Source organism: Dermacentor andersoni, chromosome 3 (assembly GCF_023375885.2).
Source record: "Dermacentor andersoni chromosome 3, qqDerAnde1_hic_scaffold, whole genome shotgun sequence".
In the NCBI taxonomy this organism is placed as follows: Eukaryota; Metazoa; Arthropoda; class Arachnida; order Ixodida; family Ixodidae; genus Dermacentor; species Dermacentor andersoni.
The window spans coordinates 222678307-222688338 of NC_092816.1; positions in this window are offsets into that span (position 1 = coordinate 222678307).

A 10032-nucleotide genomic window follows, 5' to 3' on the forward strand; every position below is an offset into this window, starting at 1 on the left:
CTGTCGCTACTGATTACGCAACGCGCTATGCCGTCACTCGGGCACTTCCCACGAGCTTGCGCAACCGACGCCGCAGATTTCCTACTCCGGGATATCATTTTAGTACATGGCGCCCCGCGACAGTTACTTAGTGACCGCGGCCGCACTTTCCTCTCCCAAGTCAACGCCGATATGCTACGCTCATGTTCTACCAACACAAACTGGCTACCTCCCATCATCCCCAGACCAACGGCCTTACTGAGAGACTTATCGGACCATTAGTGACATGCTATCGAAATACGTTTCACCCGACCACAAGGAGTGGGATGTGGCTCTTCCTTATGTCACTTTCGCCTATAATTCATCACGCCACGATACTGCTGGGTATTCCCCATTTTACTTATTCTTCGGTCGCGACCCTGTATTACCATTGGACACTTCACTCCCCTTGATACAGGATCCGACGACCGAGAATGCCCGCAACGCCATCGCCCACGCTGACCACGCAGGCCAGCTTGCCCGTACTCGTCTGTTGGCATCGCAGGAACCTCAACGGCACGCTTACAGTCGCCGCCGTCGTGACATATTTTTCACCAGGCTCTCTCGTGCTACTTTAGTCCCCTTGCCGCCGAGTGGGCCTCTCCGAGAAACTCCTTCCGTGCTAGGAAGGCCCTAACCATGTTCTACGTTAAGTGACCAATGTCACTTATGAGGTAATCCCCGAGACGTGCGTCATGCCACCCGGTTTCCCATCACCTGACGTCGTAGACGTCTCTCGCCTTAAGCCTTACTATGCCCTTACCGACGGCCGCGTCTGAAGCACCGGGACGGTGATTTTTCTGCCGGGGTCGTGTTATGGTGCAAAAACAGCACAAGGTCGTCGACGGTGAAGACGACGAAGTGGCAACAGCCTCTCGGGATTCTCGGCTGCTGTTTATACACGCCTTGTAAATACATCTTGTAAATAGATTTATACCCGTGAAAATATCAGCGAATCGCAAGTCACTAAGGTATTCTCCATTAACTCTTATCTCCAATTTTTTACGGTCCAGGTCTGAATACCTCCTGTAAACACGCTGTGGAGAGATCGTATCTCCCTGCCTGACGCCCTTCTTTATTGGGATTTTGTTGCTTTCTTTATGGAGGACAATGGTGGCTGTGGAGCCCCTATAGATATCTTTCAGTGTTTTTACACACGGCTCGTCTACACCCTGATTCAGTAATGCCTCCATGATTGCTGAGGTTTCGAAAGAATCAAGCGCTTTCTCGTAATCAATGAAAGCTATATATAAGGGTTGGTTATATTCCGCACATTTCTCTATTACCTGATTGATAGTGTGAATATGGTCTATTGTTCAGTAGCCTTTACGAAATCCTGCCTGCTCCTTTGGCTGACAGAAGTCTAAGGGGTTCCTTATTCTATTTGCCATTACCTTAGTAAATACTTTGTAGGCAACGGACAGTGAGCTGACCGGTCTATGATTTTTCAAGTCTTTGGCGTCCCCTTTCTTATGGATTAAGATTATGTTGGCGTTCTTCCAAGATTCTGGTATGTTCGAGATCATGAGGCATTGCGTATACAGGGTGGCTAGTGTTTCTAGAACAATATGCCCACCATCCTTCAACAAAAATGCTGTTACCGGATCCTCCCCAGCTGCCTTCCCGCTTTGCATAGCTCCCAAGCCTTTCTTTACTTTTTCCGGCGTTGCTTGTGGGATGTCAAATTCCCCTAGACTATTCCCTCTTCCATTATCGCCGTGGGTGCCACTGGTACAGTATAAATCTCTATAGAGCTCCTCAGCCACTTGAACTATCTCATCCATATTAGTAATGATATTGCCGGTTTTGTCTCTTACCGCATACATCTGATCCTTGCCTATTCCTAGTTTCTTCTTCACGGCTTTTAGGCTTCCTCCGTTTCTGAGAGCATGCTCAATTCTATCCATGCTATACTTCCTTACATCAGTTTACCTTACGCTTGTTGATAAACTTGGAAAGTTTTGCCAGTTCTATTCTAGCTGTAGGGTTAGAAGCTTTCATACATTGGCGTTTCTTAATCAGATCTTTCGTCTCCTGCTATAGTTTACCGGTATCCTGTCTAACGAAGTTACCACCGACTTCTATTGCAAACTCCTTAATGATTCCCATAAGATTGTCGTTCATTGATTGTACATGGTTAGCTCAGGGAGTGCCAGCCTAGGCCAGAGCGACACTCCCAAAGTACACAAATATTACTCGGAAAAGTGGATGAGGGCATGGGGGGCTCAATTGCTAAGGCACCGCATGCGTAATGTGGAACACGTGGGCTCGACTTCCACTTGCGGCAAGTTACCTTTTTGTCCACTCTCATATTACTTTATACCTTGTTTCCACATATCAATTAAACGTAGAATTTCATCTTCGCTGTTCGTTCCTTCGCGCGACTGTGACTTTGCATAATGGAGAAATAACTCAACGTTTTATTCTTGCTAATGACAATGGCACAGCAAGTCTAACTAACATGAAATCTAATCTTTGCCTCCCATCGCTGGCATCTCGCAGAAAAGTGTTTCGTTTTTCCCTCTTCCACAAGTTGTACCATCATCATACTCTACGATATCACCTCATCCCCCATCCAATTTATGTATCCCGTCACATTGATCCTCAGTACAAAGTGGACATTTCGTCACGCAACACTAAAAGATTCTCACAATCATTCCTGCCGCGAACCTCACGTGACTGGAACCATCTTCCCGCTGAAGTCGCAGGCCTTGCTAATTATGACCAGTTCCGCGTAGCCTTGGCTAATTTTGTATATACAGGTGCCTTTTAAACATTCACATAATCAAGTGCATTTATCTTTTGTATTTACCACTCCCATTCTGTAATGCCCTTGGTCCTGAGGGGCATAATAAATGAAATAACAATTCGGTGCCGTCTCTGGCATACGCGTGGTTCGGATCGCGGATCCTGACATCATCACAATGCACTCATATTGAATAGTCTTGTGCGCTGACTAACTACATCGGGGAGTTACACTAGGGAGACCAACAACGGGGCATTTAGTGACGATGACATATGCGCCGTGTACGGAGCTGACTTTGTCACGTGGCAGTCGCGTCACACGATGGAACCACTTGTATCCGCAAAAGGAGCGTCCTTTGAGGCGTCCAACATAAGGGTGCTTCAGACACGCATTACGATGGTTGTCGCGTGCTCAAGCAGTGCTTTTACGAAGCATGTTTTGTCACTGCGCCACCCGGCACAGTGGCTCTGGTACCGAAGCGCCCTACACACGCCTCTCGGTGCTGTCAGCGCCGAACTGGTCGGAAGAGGGCAAGCCCATAAGGCCTAAGGAGACGTACGTTTCGGGTCCCTAGCTCGGGAGGAGCGGGACAAGGGGTCGTTACTTAGGCGTTACGCGGCGAAGAGTGCGCGTATCTCAGGAGGTTAATATCGTGTTTTGTCGATTGAGTGTATACATAGATATTCTAAGAGCGGCAGTGAATTCACACGCTTCTCTGCCGTGATCGCTTCCGCAGAATCCCACTCAATGGTGTGAGGCAAATGAGATGCGAACGACTGTATGGCCCGTTGGCTACCCTGCGCTGGAAACGGGGTAAAGGGTAAAAGAACAAAAAGCCGAGCGAGGTTAAACAAAGTGGTCGGCAGACACGCGATGCCCGAGCCGCGCCAGCAAGGTTGCCGCCCACCTCGTCGACGAGCACCAGGTCCGGGCGGATGGCTTCGGGCCAGCGCCGGGTGCAGCCGTCCCATTTCTCCTGCACCACGTGAGAGCAACGCTGTAGCACGATTGCACTCGTATTTTGTGCACGCTTAGCATTGGATTTCCGTTATATCTTTCTTTCTTGAGGTGGATGCACAAGTTTGAGAGCGAGCTTTAGCTCCGGGGCACCTATCTAAATACATTTGAACGACGAAATCGTTTTTCTCGGCAACCACGGCATTAAACTTTACGAGGTTTGCTACATTTAAAATAGAAGGCTAAAATCTAGTTACTGTTGAAGCGAAATGTTGATTTAGGCCCGCAGTATTTTAACAACCATTGTTGAACATTGCAAATTTTCAGGAAATGAAACCATCAAGTCGAAATATCTGTACATCACCCTACGAAAAACGATATAACAATTTTGAAAACTGCATTCCATACCAGACCTAAAGCGGGAGAAAAGTGGCCTATTACAGATGGCTCTAAAAAAAAGTATGAGGTTTTACGTGCCAAAAGGACTTTCTGATTATGAGGCACGCCGTAGTGGGGTACTGCGGAATTATTTCGACCACCTGGGGTTCTTTAACGTGCACCTAAATCTAAGTACACGGGTGTTCTCGCATTTTGCCCCCATCAAAATGCGGCCGCTGTGGCCGGGATTCCATCCCGCGGCCTCGTGCTTAGCAGCCCAACAGCATAGCGACTAAGCAACTACGGCGCATTGTATTGTGGTGCATACACAACAACATCGGCACACACATTTATTGCTGCTCACTTGGTGTAAATATTTAATAAAGAAAGCTCTTGGACAAAAGCCGGTATGATAACACGGCCTTTCTCCACATCCGAGGAAGGAATTAAGGAAGGAAGGAAGGAAAAGAAGAGGTGGAAGGCAGCGGGGTTAACCATATCAAGTGTCCGGTTGGCTACTCTGCACAGAGGGATTGTTACCTGGCATATATGCGTACAATTTGTAGTAGCAAAAAAGTCATGAGGAGTTCTGCCCAAGCGTACTTGGCGAACACTTCGTTTTTATTTCTTTTTTTTTCTTGTCCTTTAGGAAGAAAATGTGATTGATCGACTGGCGTTAGCCCAGGTGAGCCCACCGTTGCGTACTCCAAGGCGCAAGTTAAAGTGACTAACTTGGAAAGTATACTTAGCGCAAGCCAACAAGGACAGAAGGGAGACGACACCACAATGCGCCATTCGATGCACTAGAAATAAATTTCAGCACTGCCATTCGTTAGGCGTGTTAACAAACTGACTTGAAAAGCATCGTCTCTCTTCTGTCCTTGTTCGCTGGCGCTAAACATGCTTTCCAAGTCCAATACGCCCAACAAATGGCAATGCTTAAAGTGACTAAGTTAGTTTTCACACGACGAACACAAAACCCAATGGGTCTTTCTTATGTTAAGCTTAGAGTACCGCAGCAGCTGGAGGACGTACGCAGCTTACCAAAGAAACAAGCCGCACACAGAGCCTATCGCAAACGTGGACGGGCTTCAGTCGTCCCACCCGTATGCTGTACCACACAGTTGCCGAATTTCAGTTCGGCCGTATGGGTGCTCACTGTGCTTATAATGTGCAAGCAGAGATCTCAACCATATGACACGAGTTCTGACAAATTTCGTGTTAGCCGATTCGGTAGTGTAGTAGACAAATTTCCATTAAGCCTCGTTCCCTTCATTTATGTAGCTCGTGGAGCCTGTTGAAAGTGCCCTTGTTTGTAACACCCTTAAGCTAGAAGGCAATAGTATAGCTGAGGGAAAATCCTTGCATAGCATGATGAAAGCTTGAACCACGCTGATAAAAAAAATTGCTTGATTTGTTTGCCATGCCAAGTATTTTGCTTATATATTTCTGCGCACAAGTATGATATATGACCAGTCCAGCTCACATGTTCATGAAAAGGAACTCCCAAGGACTTCGAAACTACACTGGAAATTCTTCTGTCGAGAAAAGATAATTAATAATTAGATATCAGTGTTATCAGTTTACTTCTCTCAAATACCATATTCATTACGTGCTAGGAACTACTGAATGCTGCCTTATGATCTGCAAAGCCACCATAATTCTCGATATTGCTCTCAAATCGAGCGATCGGTTTCACACTGACGTGAAGCCCCACGTTTAATATGCTTTAATTGAGCGGCATTGGTTATGGACAACTCGTACGGAAGACTGAAAAGCGGAGCCAGTGACGTTTCATATCAGCGGTACTGTGTTTCAGATGCCTATGATCAGAATTACTTTTGATCTGACCCGTTCTTTTTTCTTTAATGTTGATCTTCGCCTCCTTTTATTACCTCTGGTGCGGTTGAATGGCTTATGCGTGCCTGATCGCTTGTAAGGGTCAATTAATTTTTTTTCTTTCTTCACAGGGTGCGTCACTTGAGGAGACCAGACAGGTATACCTGTCTGGTCTCGACCAATGTTCATATTTACTGGCAGCGCAAACCACGAGGACAGAGAGAAGAAAGAATTCAAGCAGGACTTCGTCTGAACTTGAATTAAATTTTACTCATGGAACAATCTTGGTTAAATGCGAACAGAAAACACGACAGCCCCGCTGTCACACGTCATGGAGACAGCAGAGATTAGAAAGAAGCTCTATTGGGAGGATAAAAAACAAAATCGTGGCAGAACCCATCTCACGGTGAATGTCGACGCTAATACGCTGCAATGCAATGGCACACAGTATTGCCAAATTCGTCACTTCTGTATAGCCGACTTGTTCTCTGTTACCAACATCCCTGCAGCTCAGCGCTCCTCGCTCAGTGAACGCTCTGGTGTTCACTTTATTTTTCTCCGCAATCAGCCGCTGTCGACTTTTATTGTGTTAGCATTCCTTGTGCACTTGACGCACTTTCTGGGGCTAACTGTCCACGTTAATACGTACAACCGCTCGTCCGCCTAGCTTGGCCACTGGGTAGTCCGTGGTCGAATCGGGCACCTGTGCTGAGGGGCTCGAAACTAACCGTCGGACCAACTTGGGTGCATTGCACAAGTGCCGCTCTTGAACGAACCTCTCTCGCGCCGGCATGGGTAAGTGCGGTTCGAAGGAACTCGCCCACTTGGAGCACGTGCGGTGAACTAGTTGAGTAAGTTCCAGTAGCTGTGTGCCGCTCTTCGTGATTACCTTTGACGCTAACTTTGGTAGCTAAGTGTGTGCCACTGGGAATGTCTACAATAAGAAAACAAGATCCTTTAAATTTATCCGATGCTGAGCGGAATCGAACACCTCAAGGATAGCAAGCCTCTTCAAGGGGTGTACGGTAGCGCGATTAAAAGACGGGACAAAAGAAGACACACATGACCACACACAGCGCTACACATACCATACACATACAAACACGCACGCATACTCGTGAAGATGCATTACCAACAAGCCCACATTGGAACCCTCGTGATAGCAAGCCGACCGTTTATGCCGCATGTGGCGCTCTTGAATTAATCTGTCGCCAACTCGGGCAACTGAATATGTGCCACTCAGTGTGCGAGAGAACAAGGCTCAGTGTTCGCACCATGGAGGAAGGAAACTGACGAGAGGCCCTACCCCCTCCGCGCGCTAGGAGAAAAGCGTGGAGGAAATGGCGTATAGTAGGTTCTGCTCCTTCCTGCCGATTATTTATTTCTTTGCCGTAGCGGCCACGCCTATCGGGCCACAATGGCGGCTATGTTTTGGTTCTGTGCACTCACACGTGTTACTCCGTAGGCTTCGTACCGTGGCAAAGGCGCCGTGCAGGCAGCTTTGCGTTGGTCTCCGTGTTTTGTTGCGCTGCGTTATCTGGACCGTGCTCTCCCGGATGTTGCTGTGGCCAGGTGGGACAGGAGGAACTAAAGTTCGTGAAATGAACGCGCACGCAACGCTGTACGCAGTGTACCGCGCCACGGGGATGGCAACGGACGAAGGAATATCCGCGGGAAATATTGCTCTCTGGCGGAATCATGCTAACGTGCCATCGCAGGCCGAAACCGATGCGTTTCAGAATCTGTACAATGAATGCCTTGCAGGTCAGTGATTCTTGCTTTTGATAGCGCATATGGTACATGTGCGGCACGGACGTACGTTATGAATGCATAGCTCGATCGTGTTCAGTAGCAACTTGCCTTTGTCCATATCAAAACACTTGTTGCTTAACTGTTGCTTCTTCCTCGCACTACTCGCGACAGCACGAATTCTTTTAAGCAGAGTGCGTTCGAGTCTCATGCACACCTGCACAGGTGTACCTCATACACGTGCTGGTAGAGCGTTACGCCGAATATGTGCATTTTGCTGCCCTCGGCACCGTGCGCCTGCCAGCCGACGCTTCATCCTGGAAGATGGGAAAGAAGCGGCTGCTTTGACTTAAGGAACGAATCCTCCCTGCCCCGGGCGCATCTTATCTGTGCGCGCGAGAAGCGCAGGGAAGTGAAGGTTAGCGGATGCGCTGCAAGAGTCGGCAAGGCTCCACAGAACGTACGTCTGCGAACACATCAAACGGCTGTTCCGGGATCGCACGTCGGCCGGTTCTACGCGCGTACTGTTCTGAACCTTGCGCCGGCTATCGTAAAACTTTGGTTACGTGATGCTTCACTTCCCGTGGTAAGAAGGCACCTGAGGCCGCAGTCAATCAATTTAAACGCGAAGTCTAAAATGACATTCTGCCTCCTCGCCGGCGCGCTGTCGTCGTGATGCGCGGCCACCCGAACTTTGTTCAATAAAGCACGACGATTCCTCAAGCGAGAATGTGTTTGCGCTCATAAACTCCAAATGGATCGCAAATGGGTCCGTCTGTCATACGTACGTGTCTCCAGTGCGTTCTTGCAGTGCAGTGAGAATGCGTACATTTTTTTCGTATCGCCAGACGTCTAGCTCGCAAGACCATCTGAGAGCCCCAGGAAGTTCAAGCAGAGAAAAGCAAGTAGAAGGCAGCGATAAAGGTGACCTTTAAAATCGCGCAAACACTGGGCAGCGCCCGGTACCCGCGGTTGATGACAATAGCTCATTTGGCTGGCCTGATAAAGCATGTTTACGTTCATAAAAGCCGGTAAAAGCAGCCGATTCGACGTCACGGCCCAATTTGCGAAGCTCATTATAAACTTCTTTCAACATGAATTCGGCACCGGTAATGCATTGAGACATCGCGATTACATGATTTTGTTTAGTATTGCTGCGGAGCGCGCGCGTCCGAGCAGCCCGGTTGCGTGCAGCGCGGCGTGGTTTCGCGGGAAAGGTTAACATAAGAGGAGAGCTGGCCCGAGAGGCGGAGTAACGCCATGAGCAACCCTAGTGTTCCTGTATATGCTCCCGCAGGGAGCATATACAGGAACACTAAGCAACCCCAACTTCCGGCTTCACTTTAGCTTCACAAAGAGTGACGTCAGGGCCTCTCCTTCCTCCGTGGTTCGCACGCAGCAGCGCGCCGTGTTTCTCGGAGGCACGCGCTCCTCCTCGGCAGCGCCGCCGCCAGGGAGAGAGCAGTGCGCTTGGGAGAGCCTTGTTTGGATTTTGTGGCGAATGGACGTGCTTTTCGGGGCTCCGTGGCGGCGACGAAATCATAAGTTTTTCTGCATGCTTTCAGCTTGTTTCTGCTTTTTATTTGCTTACTTTTTGCCTTTAAGTAGTAATTTGGTGGTTTTCTTTTTCTTTCCTTTTTTATGTCTCTCGTATTTCGGGTGCGCGGGTGTGCTTCGTGTACATTTGTTTTTGCAGGATGGTTAGAGAGTCCTTTCGTGTCACGTGCTCCAACACGTGCAGCCGGGTGGGACGTTGAGTGTTTGTAGTCTTTAAGTGGGAGCTTGTAAGCGGAAGGACAAATAGCTATTAGTGGTTTTACTGTGCGTGTTTTGGTAGGAAAGTGAGAGCGTCGCCGCGTGGTTGAGCGCGTGCGAGAGCGCGTGCGAGAGCGTGTCATACCTTCGGTCTCCCCGGCATTGATTCTTTTGGAAACAGTGGTGAGAGTTGCTTTGCGACATTTTGAGGATTTGCATCCTGTGCGTATCGGTCTTTGCTAAAAGGCACGCGCTCTGCATTGATATAGTATTATAGTATTTGCATCAGCAGCAGCATTATTATAGTATTGTAGTATTTGCAAAAAGCCGTGCAATACATGGCGAGAAAGACGCTAAAGCAAGCAGTGCGAGCGGGGTCCCTCAAGGCAGATGAGGAGACGGGTGAGAATGGAGAGGGCGTCGAATCAACCGGCACACAATGTGATGTCGATACTAGGCTGCAGAAAATCGAGCCTTTCCAGGAAGAGCTTCTGAAACAGGTGCAAGAGCTCAAAAATGAGCTAAACAGGGAGCGTCATGCAAGGAAAGTAGTCGAAAAGAGACTTGAAGCAGCCGAGGAAAAGCTGAAC